A 14,083-nucleotide genomic window follows, 5' to 3' on the forward strand; every position below is an offset into this window, starting at 1 on the left:
CTCTGTGTAGTTAATGCTGCTCAATGTGAAAGCACGCAGGTGATGGAGATTTACCGCTGATTACAGAACCGGCTTTCTGACAAGATGCGCATTAAATATCGCATGCGATTTATCGTGCAGCCCTAGACTGAAGTGAAGTGACATGTGGCCAAGTATGGTTACCCATACTCGGAATTAGTGCTCTGCTAATTAGTGCACCCATCCAAAGTGCACAGCACACACACAGCAATGAACACATACCCGGAGCAGTGGGCAGCCATTTTTTACTGCGGCGCCCGGGGAGCAGTTAGGGGTTTGGTGCCTTGCTCAAGGGCACCTCAGTCGTGGTATTGAAGGTGGGAGAGAGCGTTGTACATTCACTCCCCCCACCTACAATCCCTGCCAGTACAAGCCTCGAACCTGCAACCTTTGGGTTACGAGTCCGACTCTCTAACCATCAGGCCATCAGATTGAGAGGGAGTCATATAAAAAATGTTGACAAAATTGAATAGAAATTACATTCATATAGACATTTGGGGGAAGTCATGCATGGGATTAGTGCAAACTTTTCATTACTTTAAATAGTATTTTCATAATTAAAAGTATGTAAAAAATAAGCAATTAAACAATTACAGAGTGTGTTCAAAGGCATTTTTATCTATAAAAAATTATATTGAGAATAATTACATTTCACTAGTATTGCTACCAATTACTGGAATTTTGGTATCATGACTACACTAGTACATTGCGTGCATGTCTCATTTTTTGTAAGGGGTCTTATCACACACACACACACACACACACACACACACACATATATATATAAGCGCTGATTAAACCGACCACTAAACCTAACATCACATGACACTGAAAATATTACTCAGTTATCAAACGTGTGGTAAAGGCCCACAAACATGATTAACAGGTTTACAGTATGTATCATGTTTATTACAGATTAATTATTTTCATACACACACACACACACACACACACACATACATATATCTATATATATATGTAAAGTAAATAAAGTCGTTTTTTTTTTTTCTTTTGAGCACAAAAAGTATTCTCGTAGCTTCGTAATATTACGGTTGAACCACTGATCGTCACGTGGATTATTTTACAGATCTCCTTGCTAACTTTCTGGACTTGGTAACATTTCGGTTGCGTTGCTGTCTATGCAGGGTCAGACAGCTCTCAGATTCCATCAAAAATATCTTAATTTGTGTTCCGAAGATGAACGAAGGTTTTACGGGTTTGAAACGACATGAGGGTGAGTAATTAATGACAGAATTTTCATTTTTGGGTGAACTAACCCTTTATGCACTTATTGGTACTATATGTTTGATAAAAGCAGCTGCATTATATGTCAAGCCCAAAATAAACCAGTTTAGGGTGCTACCTGAATCTAAGCTGTACGTTAACAATCCCAGCCCCTGCAATAGGTTTTGCGTTTGTAGTTTTCATAATTTAGTCACATTTATAGTCAGAATCATGGCAAAACACTGACAATTTCGGCTGCCATCTGGAATGAAAGAGTTGGTCACCTAACATTTAAAAGATGACAGAGTGATAATATTAAGATCTCCTAATTACCTAATAGACAGAGAGTGGCCCGTCACACATGAACAATCAGGAAACCTCTCTACACTGCGAGCGACGCGACAAACACTCCCATTATATTCGATGACGCTGTCTACACTGTGGACAACCGTCGAATACAAAGTGCATCGCGCGTTCAGGAACAGCATTTAGACGTTAACACGGCCCGGCCAAACAATGCCAAACCTTACCGGGTAAAACACACAATGTGACGGTCTTGAAGTTCGGGACTGTCAAACGCGATACAGTCCAGCTGCTGGGGTACGCGCTGACTGGATGCTGATGCGCGGATTTCTTCTTCTTCTTCTTTTTTAGTTTCCTGGTGGGATACAGACCATTGTAAATCGTGCATACTGCCACCTACTACATTTTTGAGCGAGATGCTAACGGTCTAATCAGATTCAATGATCTGTGCTAAGCTGCAGCTAAAAGTGCTACCGCCAGACCCGGAGATCGGCTGAATGGATTAGAAAACGGTAAACCTCAACTGTTTAACTCTAGGGAGTTGGAAAATGAACCTATTTTCAAAAATAGTGGAGTGTTCCTTTAAGCCTAGTCCTAGAATAAGTCTGAGCTGTTTCAACTGAAAGAAACTTGCACTGACTGATCTTAAAATAGATCAGTGCCTTTGTTTTGTCTCAAAAAGCACACCAGTAATGTTTTTTTCTAAGCACGTTTATAAAAATTACTTAAATGTCCTAATTGAACCATGGCCTAATCCTGGCTAAATCTAAGCCCTGTCTGTGAAACCGGGCCTAAAAGAGTTGATCAACACATTTCAGCTTGACACAGAATACACATTCTTCAGGAAACACATCCATTATTCACACAAACATTCTTTAAACTATTGGCAATCAGTGGATCATTAAAACAGCTGGTTGACCAGATAAATTAGTGGGAATGGCTTTAACCAACCAACTCCTACACAAATCAAACATTGTAGTAAAATACAAAAGAAAAATATACATTAATTAAATTGGAAAACAAAAAGAAAATATAAAATATTTTTAAATATAGAGGAAAATTAATTAATAAATTAAAAACAATTTTGGGGTAAAAAGAAAATAAATCTATTTCCTTTTGCATTTAATTTTTTTTTAGCTTCCTTATTGGGGAGAAGGATGAGATCTCTAGAGAGCATTTATTCAGTATTGTTTTCCACTTATTTCAGTCCAAATGATCAGCCCCGAATGAAGGAAATTTCTTAATTCTCAGACCACGTGGGATCTTTTCTTTAAATGATCGAACAATAGCACAGAGTTAATAAACAGTGCAAATAGATCCTTGCCTCAACTCTCTCCTTCCATTCTACAACCAACATGTCACAATAAGCTGTGCATTATCTTTAGAATGTGGTCCCTGTGTTTTGATGGCTGATGTTTTAGCAACAGCTGTTGAAGAAGATGTGTAATATGGTACAGTTTATGCTGATGGACTGCAGCATTTGTACATTTTGTCAGAGTGCAGCACGTTCTGTTCAACTGAATGTCATTTGGGTCAACATCACATGTCTACAAAGATCGAATATCACTCTCTCCTGAGAAGGTACAATCCATAGAGGCCAAAGTTGACTTGGAAATGTCTTGGAAACTTTCCTTGAATAGAACGGAATGAAAGGGGTGGGCAGGAAAAAACCTCTGATGTCATATATGAACACAAGGTCTTCACATTGGTGGAGTTGTCTTTTTAACTGTGCACAGAAAAGAGGGAAGAAGGTCAGATTAAACAATTGGAAGACAGAGATTAATGACCAAAAGTGATCAAATAAGGTACTGTGCAATTATTTACAAAAGTACAAAAAACTGACTTCATGATTTGTTTGCAAATATTACTGATATCATTAGAGTGTGTCTAGAAAGTTTTTGTTTGTTTGTTTTTGAAATGACAAAACAATGGACCAGTATTGAAAATGATTACAATAAATTTTGTGACACTTTGTGGTTGCAGACATTAGTGGAACATCCAAAAAGTTAATGTGATGATGAGATTACTGTTTTAATTTGAAGGGAACTGACTTCATACATCCACTAAAATCATTTTTACACCAACAGTTTAAAAGTTGTTGAGCAAAAATGGCAAAGTTAGAAGTAAAGAGAAGTTAGTTCTTGCATGTTTCCAGCATATCATTAGCTGAATGGCAGAGAACAACATTACGCCTTCCAGTAATGAAAACATACTCTGAGAAAACACAAGCTCAGCAGTTAAATGTTGTAGCAACAAAGCAACAAAGAAAATCACCACAGAATATAATCAGAATTACAAACAAATTCGTTTTTCCCTGTTTCCTTCATATGTTTTTCATAGGCCACAACCTGTTTATGTGAGGCCAAGAACAAATGTATATGAGCAATATGAGGCATGGTTATGTTAATATAGAAATAACTGAAAACAGTGCTTCTTAAACCTGTCCTGATGTCCCATCAGTACACATTTTATATGGTTCCCCATCTATCACACGATTAATCTCATCAGCTCATTAGTAGAGACTGCAAGACTCGAGTAGAGTACTGTAGAAATGGGTCCTAAAATCCAGAAATAAGTTCCAGGTTTTTTTAATGGGTCTTTGGTTAAACACCTGAAATAAGTTCTGTGCCTAACAAAAGCCTAAGATATTTTCACTTATTTTTTACACCTTAAAATGCATCAGTAATAGCCCACTTAAAGCCTTTGTGTCTCAAAAAATACAGTTGCTAACAAATGGCCAAAAAATATATATAATTACTATGTTGACTATAGAGGTTGATAGGGAATGATTTTTTGTTTTTCCCCAGGACGCAAATGCAAGTCATCAGACAAAGTTGCTCATTCGCTTCTTAACTGATGTTGCTCAATTGAGACTCTGGGCTATATCTGGCACTGGCACATCAAAAATACCAAATCATCTTTATACCACAAAGAAAAACTATCCAAAAAAGATTAATTTACAAACAAACAGAATGTTCTTCAAAATAATTTAATTTTTAAACTAAAGCCTATATTATAAGCAATCTTTGTTCCTGGGCAAATCGTTTTTGTTGTGGGCAAAGTTAAGACTAATAAGTTTAGATTTTTTATTACATTTATCATTGTACTAGAGCACTGCCTTTGTACTTTTGACTAAATTGTTTGCTTGTCTTTATTTACTATTGTACAAACGTATTATACCTTATACGTATACTTTTATAATGGGTGTTATTGTTCATTAAAACTAACATTTGACTAAAATGTGCAGTGTTCTACAGTGGATATAGAAAATAATCACCCCCTTTAAAATAATCACATTTTGTTGCTTTGCAGCCTGAAATGAAGAGGGACACAGTTTTTGTTTTATCCAGTTGTACTTACTCAGTGCAACTTATAACATTCAAGTGAAAGATATAACACCAACATGTCAGAAAAAAAAACAAAAAAAAAACAGAATCACTGAGTTCACAAGGATCACCCCCTCCTAAAAATGACTTGTAAATTCAAACAGGTGTAGCTAATCACCTTCTCAATGGCACACAAAGCCATTTGACTTTCAGCTGTGATCAGCTGTGCTCATTTTGATTAGCTCAGCATGAAAAGAGCTTTCCTGAAACATTTCAGTCCTTGGTAGTGCAACTGAAGCAAACAATCAACAATGGGTGGCAAGGCACTGTCAAAAGATCTCCGGGATAAAGTTGTGGACAGTCCCAAGTCAGGAGGCGGATACCAAATACATTCAAAGGCTTTATCAATGCCTAGAAGCACAATGAAGTCTATTATTAAAAAGTAGAAGGTATTTAAAAAAACAACACAGACCCTCCCTGGATCAGGACGTCGCTCCAAACTGGATGAAAAAGCCAGGAGGAAACTGGTCAGAGGGGTTACCAAGAGGCTTACAGCAACACTGAAGCAGCTGCAGGAATTTATGACAAAGAGTGGTCATTGTGTGCATGTGACAACAATATCACAAGCAGGGCCGGATTTACCTCTTTTCGTGGCATAGGCAAAATAAATTTTTGGGCCCCCCTTACCTATTAATATAATAGGCCTAATATTAACACCAAAGCAAACAAAAATATTTCTTAATCAGTGGAAACCGTTACAGTGTTTTCTATCGCAATAAGCGCTTGTGTTCAGTCAATAAAAATCGAATGTACTGTAGTTCTTAATTTGTTTGAGAAAGACCATTCCATATAGGTGCGGCAATGTGGCCACATAACCACTTCGGGAGTGCATTATTTCTCTAATAATTTTAACGGCCTGGAGTCACAATCCCACATCAATTGTTCAGATGATTTGTTTCAAGACATTTGACATGTTTCCGTCCTGAAATAGCAGTATTCAGCAGCAGCGTCTACTAATATCGAATCTTTAAGTTTAACTGCTTCAAGAACCTCACTACTGAGAAATGCGAAACTATTTTATTGATAAATTATTGAAAAATTGCGGGGCAGCCGCAGCTCTGACAACAAGTTTCTGTCCGCGTCTCCGCGTGTGTGTGCGAGTGCGTGTCTATACTGTGTGCGAGAGAATGGGAGAAAGAAATCATTATTTCCGTTCATAAAAAAGGTTGAAGACATGGAAATAGTTTTTCATTTTTACCCTATTGTTTGTTATATTTATTTATATTTTATATTTAGTCTTCTGGGATTTTGGTTCTTTTACTGTTGTAGATATCCCATAGTATAACAGAAATATTATATATCTCTTCATTGTGTTTGGGCCCCCCTGGACGAGCAAGCATAGGCACGTGCCTAGAATGCCTATGCGTAAATCCGGCCCTGATCACAAGAAAGGGGGTTGCAAGAAAAAAGCCATTCCTCAAAAAAGGCCACATGCAGTCACGACTGAGCTTTGCCAAAATGCACCTTGAAGATTCGGAGGCCACATGGAAAAAGGTGTTATGGTCAGATGAGACTAAAATTGAATTATTTGGCCTCAACGCCAAACGATATGTCTACAAAATACTGTCAAATTATTGAGGAAAATCTGCTCTCTGCCAGAAAGTTGTCAATGGGGGAAAAAAAAACCTTCCAAAATGACAATGACCCAAAGCACACAGCAAAACAGACCACACAGTGGTTGAAGGAGAAAAAGGTGAATGTTCTTGCATGGCCTTGTCAGAGACCAGACTTAAAGCCCACGGATATCTGTGGAATGACTTGAACACTGCAGTCCACAAACAGTCACCATCAAATTTAACTAAATTTGAGCAGTTCTGCAAAGAAGAGTGGGCACATATTGCAATGTCTAGATGTGCTAAGTTAGTAGAGACAAATCAACAGACTAAAGGCTGTAAAGCAAAAGGTGGTTCAACAAAATACTGGTGATCCTTTTTCCAACTCAGTGATTCTGTTTTTCTTTTTTCTTTTTTTTTCCTGACTTCTTGTTGTTATATCTTTCACTTGGATGTTATAAGTTGCACTGAGTAAATACAGCTGGATAAAACAAAAACCGTGTCCGTCTTCTTTTCAGGATGCAAAGCAACAAAATGTGGTTATATTAATGGGGGAAGAGGTGATTCTTTTCTATACCCACTGTATATCATTTTTCATTTTATTATTATACACAGCAGATCCACAGTAAAGCCAATAGAAATATTAGACTCTTGAACCTTCACTGAACAGAGGCTTCAAGATTATTGTCCCCTTTTTATTAGGGTGCCTATAGAGTTAAAATGATAGTTATAATCAAGTGGTTAACTGACTGATTTCCTTAATTCCATAATTGCTAACTTATTTAAGGGACGGTTGACCCAAAAATTAAATTTACTCACCCTGTTGTTCCAAACCTGTATGAATGTCTTTCTTCCATTGAAAACAAAATAAGATATTTTGAAGAATGTTGGTTTATTACATGATTGGTTTTACAATTTTTTTATTTTAGTTCTTCATTTTATTCAAGGCAATGCAAACCCCTGCTAGAGTATAATTTGCTCACAAAACAACAGCCCAATTAAAGATTAAAATTACAGTGCATGCAAAATTAGGCAAGTTGATATTCTGATCATTTATTTCCAAGCACATTTTACCAATTACAAACCACATCATTTTAATAAGTACTATTAAGTCAAGTCAAGTCAAGTCAAGTCTGCTTTATTGTCAATTCTTCCACATGTACAGCACATACACACAGAGAATTGAAATTGCGTTACTCTCAGACCCTTGGTGCATACAGATAACACTAACAGTAGAACATAAATACAGATATACAGATTAAGTATAAAATACAACTATACAAATATACAAATAAGGTAAAATGTAAAAAAAAAATATAAAAAATATATATAAAGCAGCACACGGCACATGGCAGATAGAGTGCAAACCAGTGAAGTAAACAACAGTGCAGATATAATGATTTGTAGTGCAAAAAGAGCTTATTTAGACTGATTAAAGTGACTGTGTGTGTGTATTTGGGAGGGGGGAGTGGGAGAGTCCGTCAGAGTTCAGTGGTGCGTGGGGCAAAAGAGGGGAGGGGGGGCAAGGTCGGGAGGGAGTTCAGCTTCCTGACAGCCTGATGGATGAAGCTGTCCTTCAGTCTGCTGGTCCTGGCCTGGAGACTCCGCAGTCTCCTCCCTGATGGCAGCAGACTAAAGAAGCTGTGTGTCGGGTGGGTGGGATCACCTGCAATGCAGAGGGCTTTGCGGGTGAGACGGGTGTTGTAAATGTCCTGGAGGGAGGGGAGAGAGGCACCAACGATCTTCTCAGCTGCTCTCACTATGCGCTGAAGTGTCTTGCGGCAGGATGCGTTGCAGGCACCATACCACACAGTGATGCAGCTCGTCAGAATGCTCTCGATGGTGCCTCTGTAGATAAAAACAGCTGAAAGTAAAAAAAAAAAAAAAAGCCTTATATTCAGATGTGCATAATGATGAAGAAACACTGTTTCAACTGTACCCAAACGTCATGTATATTTCTCAAACTGCCATGATATCCTTATTTGCTTCATGTTACAAATGTCAGTTATATCAGTTATAACTAGAAGTTAGTTGTTTAAATTTGTTTTAATTTGTTCTCTGTGTATGACGGTTGTTTTTCTTAGACAATGAAACATGAAGCATCTTGTTACGGGGCGAACGAGACATGAGACTTGCGGATCCATTTGCAAAGCTTTAATAGGAGACAGAGACGTGGTCATAAAACAGGCATGGGTCAGACAATGGCAAACAGGTATATAGAGGGCAAGACAAAAGAGTATCCAAAGGAAGGCGTGAGTCAGTCGACGGTGAACGTAATCCTGAGGGCGAGGCAAATGGGGAATCCACAAGACGAGCTAGAGTCCAGGCGAGGTGCAAACACAGTCCGAAACAGCAGGCAAAGGGTTAACTTAAGATAAACAGGCAAAAATCAGGTACCAGAAAATCAGAAAACACGGCGAGACTAGACTAAGACTAGAACTAGGAACTAGGAACTAACACAGGGGAAAAGGCTCCATAAAGTAGCTATCACACGATGAGCGATAAGCACCAAACAATACTCGGCAGTGGGAAGGGATCAGAGTGAGTGTTATATAGGGAATGTGTGATTGATTACAGCTGTGTGCAATCAACTGTGTGTGTGTAATCAGTGCAGTGGATGATGGGAACTGTAGTCCGGGTGAAGTGCAACAGTGGTGTGGTGCAAGAGTCCATAGTAGTGGAAGAGTGACCTCTGGTGGCGAGCAGACGGAAGTTCATGGACCGGATTCGTGACACATCTAAAGCAGTGGGATTCTACTGTTTGAGTGATGTGCACACAAGTTATTTAAGGTGCTTCAACTGTTCCTCTTTTCCAACTGTATGCGGTCTACCTTATGGTTGAACATAACATTTAGTCGTTAATGATGAAATCGCTTCTATACTGAGACTTTATCATTTTTTTTGGGCTAATTCTGAACATACACTCTTAAAAATAAAGGTGCTTCACGATGCCATAGAAGAACCTTTTTGTCTAAAAGGTTCCATAAAGAACCTTTAACACCTGAAGAACCTTTCTGTTTCACAAAAGGTTCTTTGTGGCGAAAGAATGTTCTTCAGATTACAAAAAGGTAAGAAAGAGATGGTTCTTTAAAGAACCTTTGACTGCATGGTTCTTTGTGGAACCAAAAATGGTTCTTCTATGCATCGCTTGAAGAACCTTTTGAAGCACCTTTATTTTTAAGAGTGTAATTCCTTTCTTCCTCAGAAGTCCAAATAACAACATTGAAGAAGATTATAAAAATTACTGTATTTTAATAAGCTGAAATATATGGGTTAGAGTTTGTGACAGACAGGTCCAAAAAGAAAGTGCTTTTTTTTTTAGTTATTTTTATTATGGGCTTGAAGTTTGAGCTAATTTTGTAGAATCTTTTTTACTTTTGAGAAGTAGAATCTCTAACTAGAGTCTCCAGTCAAAAAAAAAAAAAAAAAAAATGTAATTATAGCTGCAAGCCGCATTTAGGGACAAGCACAACAGAGGCAAAATGAGGACCTAAGCATGGCAGGGAGCATCAGACCAGCTGCAACAATAAATAATTAAAGACATTTTAATATGATTTTAGTCAAAATGGCTGAAAAATCATAAATACAATCACTAGTAGTTTAATTGCTTATCACTTTTGACCAATAGGTAGCACTGTTTCCAGATTAATGTGGTGTGGTCAGTGTGATGCATAGCCAACGTATTTTGAGCAGGGGGGGCTGAGAAATAAAAGTCTTGCGAGACACTATGATCCAAAAGCGCACCTTTTGTTAATAAAAGTTTAATTTCTTCGTTTAATATAAGCGAGTTGTCTTTATTGTTGCTGTTTTCATTAAATATAGCCTAAATAAATAAATAAATAAATAAAACAATGAACCACAAACTAAGTATTTGTTTTAAAAGAGGGAAAAGACCTTAGGCTATTTATTTGGGTTACAATGCAAGTATATCCGTCTTATTCATTTTGTTAATAAAAGTTAGATGTTTAATATAGGCCTATGCGAATTTGCCATTGTACTATTTTATGGCTGATGTGTTTTAATTAATAGGCTAATAATGAACCACAAACTACGATCGTTTTAAAGAAAGGGGAAATCCAAAGACCGTTTATTTATTTGTGTTACAATGCGGGTAAAACATATTTTCCTTATTCATATTGTTAATAAAAGTTCAAAGTTTAATATAAGTGAATTTGTCATTGTGTTGTTTATTATATAGCCTTTTATTATTGTTATTATTATTAATAATAATGGGCCACAAACTAAGCATTCGTTTGAAGTAAGGGGAAATCCAAAAAACTTTTATTTAGGCTAGGCCTATTTGTTACAACGCGGGTATTTCTTATTCGTTCTGTTAATAAAAGTTATTGTATAGCCTTTTGTATTATTATTAATAATAATAATGAGCCACAATTTGATGTGACAAAAAGTAGTGTTAAATAGCTGGGTACCAGGCTGTGCAGTTACCCTTAGGTCATGGTTGTCATAACACCAAGTTTGGTCTGAATTGGCTACAGCACTGCGGAGATATAGCCTCACATTCAGTTTGGCAAGCTCTTTGTGAAATTTGTTCACACGTTATTTGATCAACTTGAATTTGACAACTTTTTGGCATTATGGTCTGAAGATGATCTGGTTTTATTTTTTACAAAAAATGGACCAATGGTCTAGGAGGAGTTCGAAAAAAGTAGGTTTTTCCAAAAAATTCAAAATGGCGGGAACATTTTCATGATGGAAAATTGACGACATCAACATGACCTCTTAGGGTACAAATCGAATCATCTTGAGCCAAAGAAATCAGAAAAAAAGATGTATTTTTATTTCTAGACCTTATGGTTAATAACATAAACAAAGTACAAATTTGGACAGTTAGTGGTGCTAGAGGGTTTGAGTTAAAGACTCCAAATCAGGGCTGGCCTTGACCAGCTTGGTGCCCTATAGGCAAGATAGCTGCATCGCCCTAGCATCACAGCCAATGCACCAGAGATCATTCACACAGAAACTGCATAGTTTTATGGCATAAAACAAATGATACAATATAAATAAGACTATTGCACGAAAAACTGACATTAAGTCAGCTGCCTAGTTATTTAAATTAGAGAATTTTACTGTTATCCTCCAAAGGTATAAGCCTACACTCAGGGCCGGAGTGGGACTCATTTTCAGCCCTGGAGTTTCATGCCTTAGACCGGCCCACTTTAGTTTACAACTGAGTTATTAAAATAATTAAAACCTCAGTATATAAGTCTGCAATAGTGCATTGTTCATTGTATTTTTCTAGAGCTTTTGTTTATATATATATATATATATATATATATATACTGGCCTTTTCAGCGCTGTCTTTGCATTTTATCCATTTTTTATCTATAATCTTTTGCTCGCATATCTCCAGCAACTGAGTTTTTTTTTTTTCTTTGCAAGGTGCCGCAAATGGAAAATAAGGGACAATTGTGATTCTTAATAAGAAAATAAGGGACAGAATAAGGGACGCTCAAAATATTTGTACTGTACCATAATGTATGTCTGCCTGCAGTTCAAAAGTTCTCAAAAATAATCACATTTGTTTTGCTTAACCTATTTATGTACATTTATTCTAAAAATTATTTTAATGTCATACAAAAAAAAAAAAGTAATCGGCCTGAGTAAATTGTACTATTAAAGAATTGTGACTGAAAAGTAGTGTAGGCCTACGAATTTAGGAGGTGAAAATACTGTGAAATTACATACAATTGCATGAAATTTGAAAGCATAACAACTGAAGGTCTATGAAACGTCAGTCAATAAAGCATTTTTTTTTTTTTAAACAATGACACTTGAATTTTTGAACTAAAATATTATTGCAACCATATAGGCTAGCCTATGAATGAATGAAAATATATATTTTTCAATTAAAGAAAATTTAAGAGATTGCGGCCTACTTCTAGTGCTTGGATTTGTACTTCAATAATATACTGAGGACCAAGTTTAAGAATGCGCTTGAAGCTAATTTTTTTTTAAATGTATTTCTCTCTCTCTATTTAACAGCATTAACTTACAATAGTGAAAGACGTCTTTCCTCAGGTAGATTGAATGTTTTCCTGCCTTGCTGGATGTTGGGCTCATGATCAATAAGTTGCATTCGCCCAAACTGATTTGCCAAAATCAAAATGCAGACGGTGAAGGGAATTGGCGTTAGAGCGAGTCTCGTTTGCTGTGAAGCGGGAGCAGCCGGCAGAGGATTCCGCTTGGTCTTAAAGCCTTCCTTGAGCGGCTACGTTCACAAATAAAACAATTTGCGCACAAAGAATGATTAATTATCAATTGAGAATTTGTTATTAATATGGTCTGTCTCTGGTGGTCACATGGCGTGCCTGCGAATACGGGACCAATTGCGTTATGACGGCCAAAACACAGACCGGCCCACCGGGAATTCTCCTGGTGCTCCCGATTAGCCAATCCGGGCCTGCCTACACTGCAATATTTAATCTAATTTTATTACATTCAAATTAAAAATTAAAATTAAATTAAAGTAAAATTGCAATACTTCGTTTCAAACATTCTTAAAATTAGCAATTAAGAAAGAGACAAGAAAGAATGAAAATATGTGTACATGAACAAGATGTTTATTTGCTCTATTACAGGTTGAACTGTAATAGGCCAAATCTGGACTATGATCCAAACAAAGATGCTACATACATGTAGCAAGAGCAGTTTTTGATTTAAATTAGACTGTATAATTTCTACATTTTAAGCAAAATCAGAATAGTCTGACTTTAGCTTTGTAAAATTATGCTACATAAAAAATCTGCACGAAACAAAAACAGCAGACGGGATGAATGAGATCGCAGACTCACTCTCTGACAGCAGGTGGCGCTTATGGAACAAAGGCAATATAGCGTTTCCTTAGTTACCGCTGTAAACAAAGCAGGGCTTATGGAACAACGGCAATATAGTGACGTGAAAAAGTGACGTGACATGTGGCCAAGTATGGTGACCCATACTTGGAATTAGTGCTCTGCATTTAACCCATCCAAAGTGCACAGCACACACACAGCAATGAACACACACCCGGAGCAGTGGGCAGCCATTTATGCTGCGGCCCCAGGGAGCAGTTGGGGGTTCTGTGCCTTGCTCAAGGGCACCTCAGTCGTGGTATTGAAGGTGGGAGAGAGCGCTGTACATTCACTCCCCCCACCTACAATCCCTGCTGGTACGAGACTCAAACCCGCATCCTTTGGGTTACGAGTCTGACTCTCTAACCATTAGGCCACGACTTCCCCCTAGCGTTTCCTTAGTTACCGCTGTAAACAAAGCAGGGCTTATGGAACAACGGCAATATAGCGTTTCCTTAGTTACCGCTGTAAACAAAAACATTTTTAATGAGCATTATACGGAGGTAAGATGAAAAAAATTGCCATCTAAACTTTTCTGATGAATATTCAGATACATTCATATAAATCTCATCCCCAATTTACTATTTAGGATTTTCTTCTAATATTTTGCACGTCCTCTTTGCGTTTAGCGTCTCTGGCCTCTGTTAGCGGTAATGGCAGCCTTCGTGATAATACTATCGCATTTAGCCATATTTATTTCGATTTATCGTGCAGCCATAATAAAAAAATTGTATTATATATATATATA

General features: G+C 37.2%; 2 protein-coding genes across 4 annotated transcripts in view; one reads left to right on the forward strand and one right to left on the reverse strand.

The window, feature by feature from the left end:
- The window catches only part of aclyb (ATP citrate lyase b), a 52,485-nt gene extending 50,550 nt beyond the window's left edge, over window positions 1-1,935 (reverse strand). For both annotated transcript variants that reach the window (XM_016468785.1, XM_016468777.1), the window contains exon 1: window positions 1,773-1,935. The gene's annotated coding sequence lies outside the window, so the exon portion shown is untranslated. The remainder of the gene's footprint in view (window positions 1-1,772) is intronic.
- Window positions 1,936-3,237: 1,302 nt separating this feature from the next.
- LOC107674759 (alanine aminotransferase 2-like) overlaps window positions 3,238-14,083 on the forward strand; it is a 38,146-nt gene continuing 27,300 nt past the window's right edge. For both annotated transcript variants that reach the window (XM_016468863.1, XM_016468873.1), the window contains exon 1: window positions 3,238-3,350. The gene's annotated coding sequence lies outside the window, so the exon portion shown is untranslated. The remainder of the gene's footprint in view (window positions 3,351-14,083) is intronic.

This window comes from Sinocyclocheilus anshuiensis, unplaced genomic scaffold (assembly GCF_001515605.1).
Source record: "Sinocyclocheilus anshuiensis isolate Anshui unplaced genomic scaffold, SAMN03320099.WGS_v1.1 scaffold890, whole genome shotgun sequence".
Lineage (NCBI taxonomy): Eukaryota > Metazoa > Chordata > Actinopteri > Cypriniformes > Cyprinidae > Sinocyclocheilus > Sinocyclocheilus anshuiensis.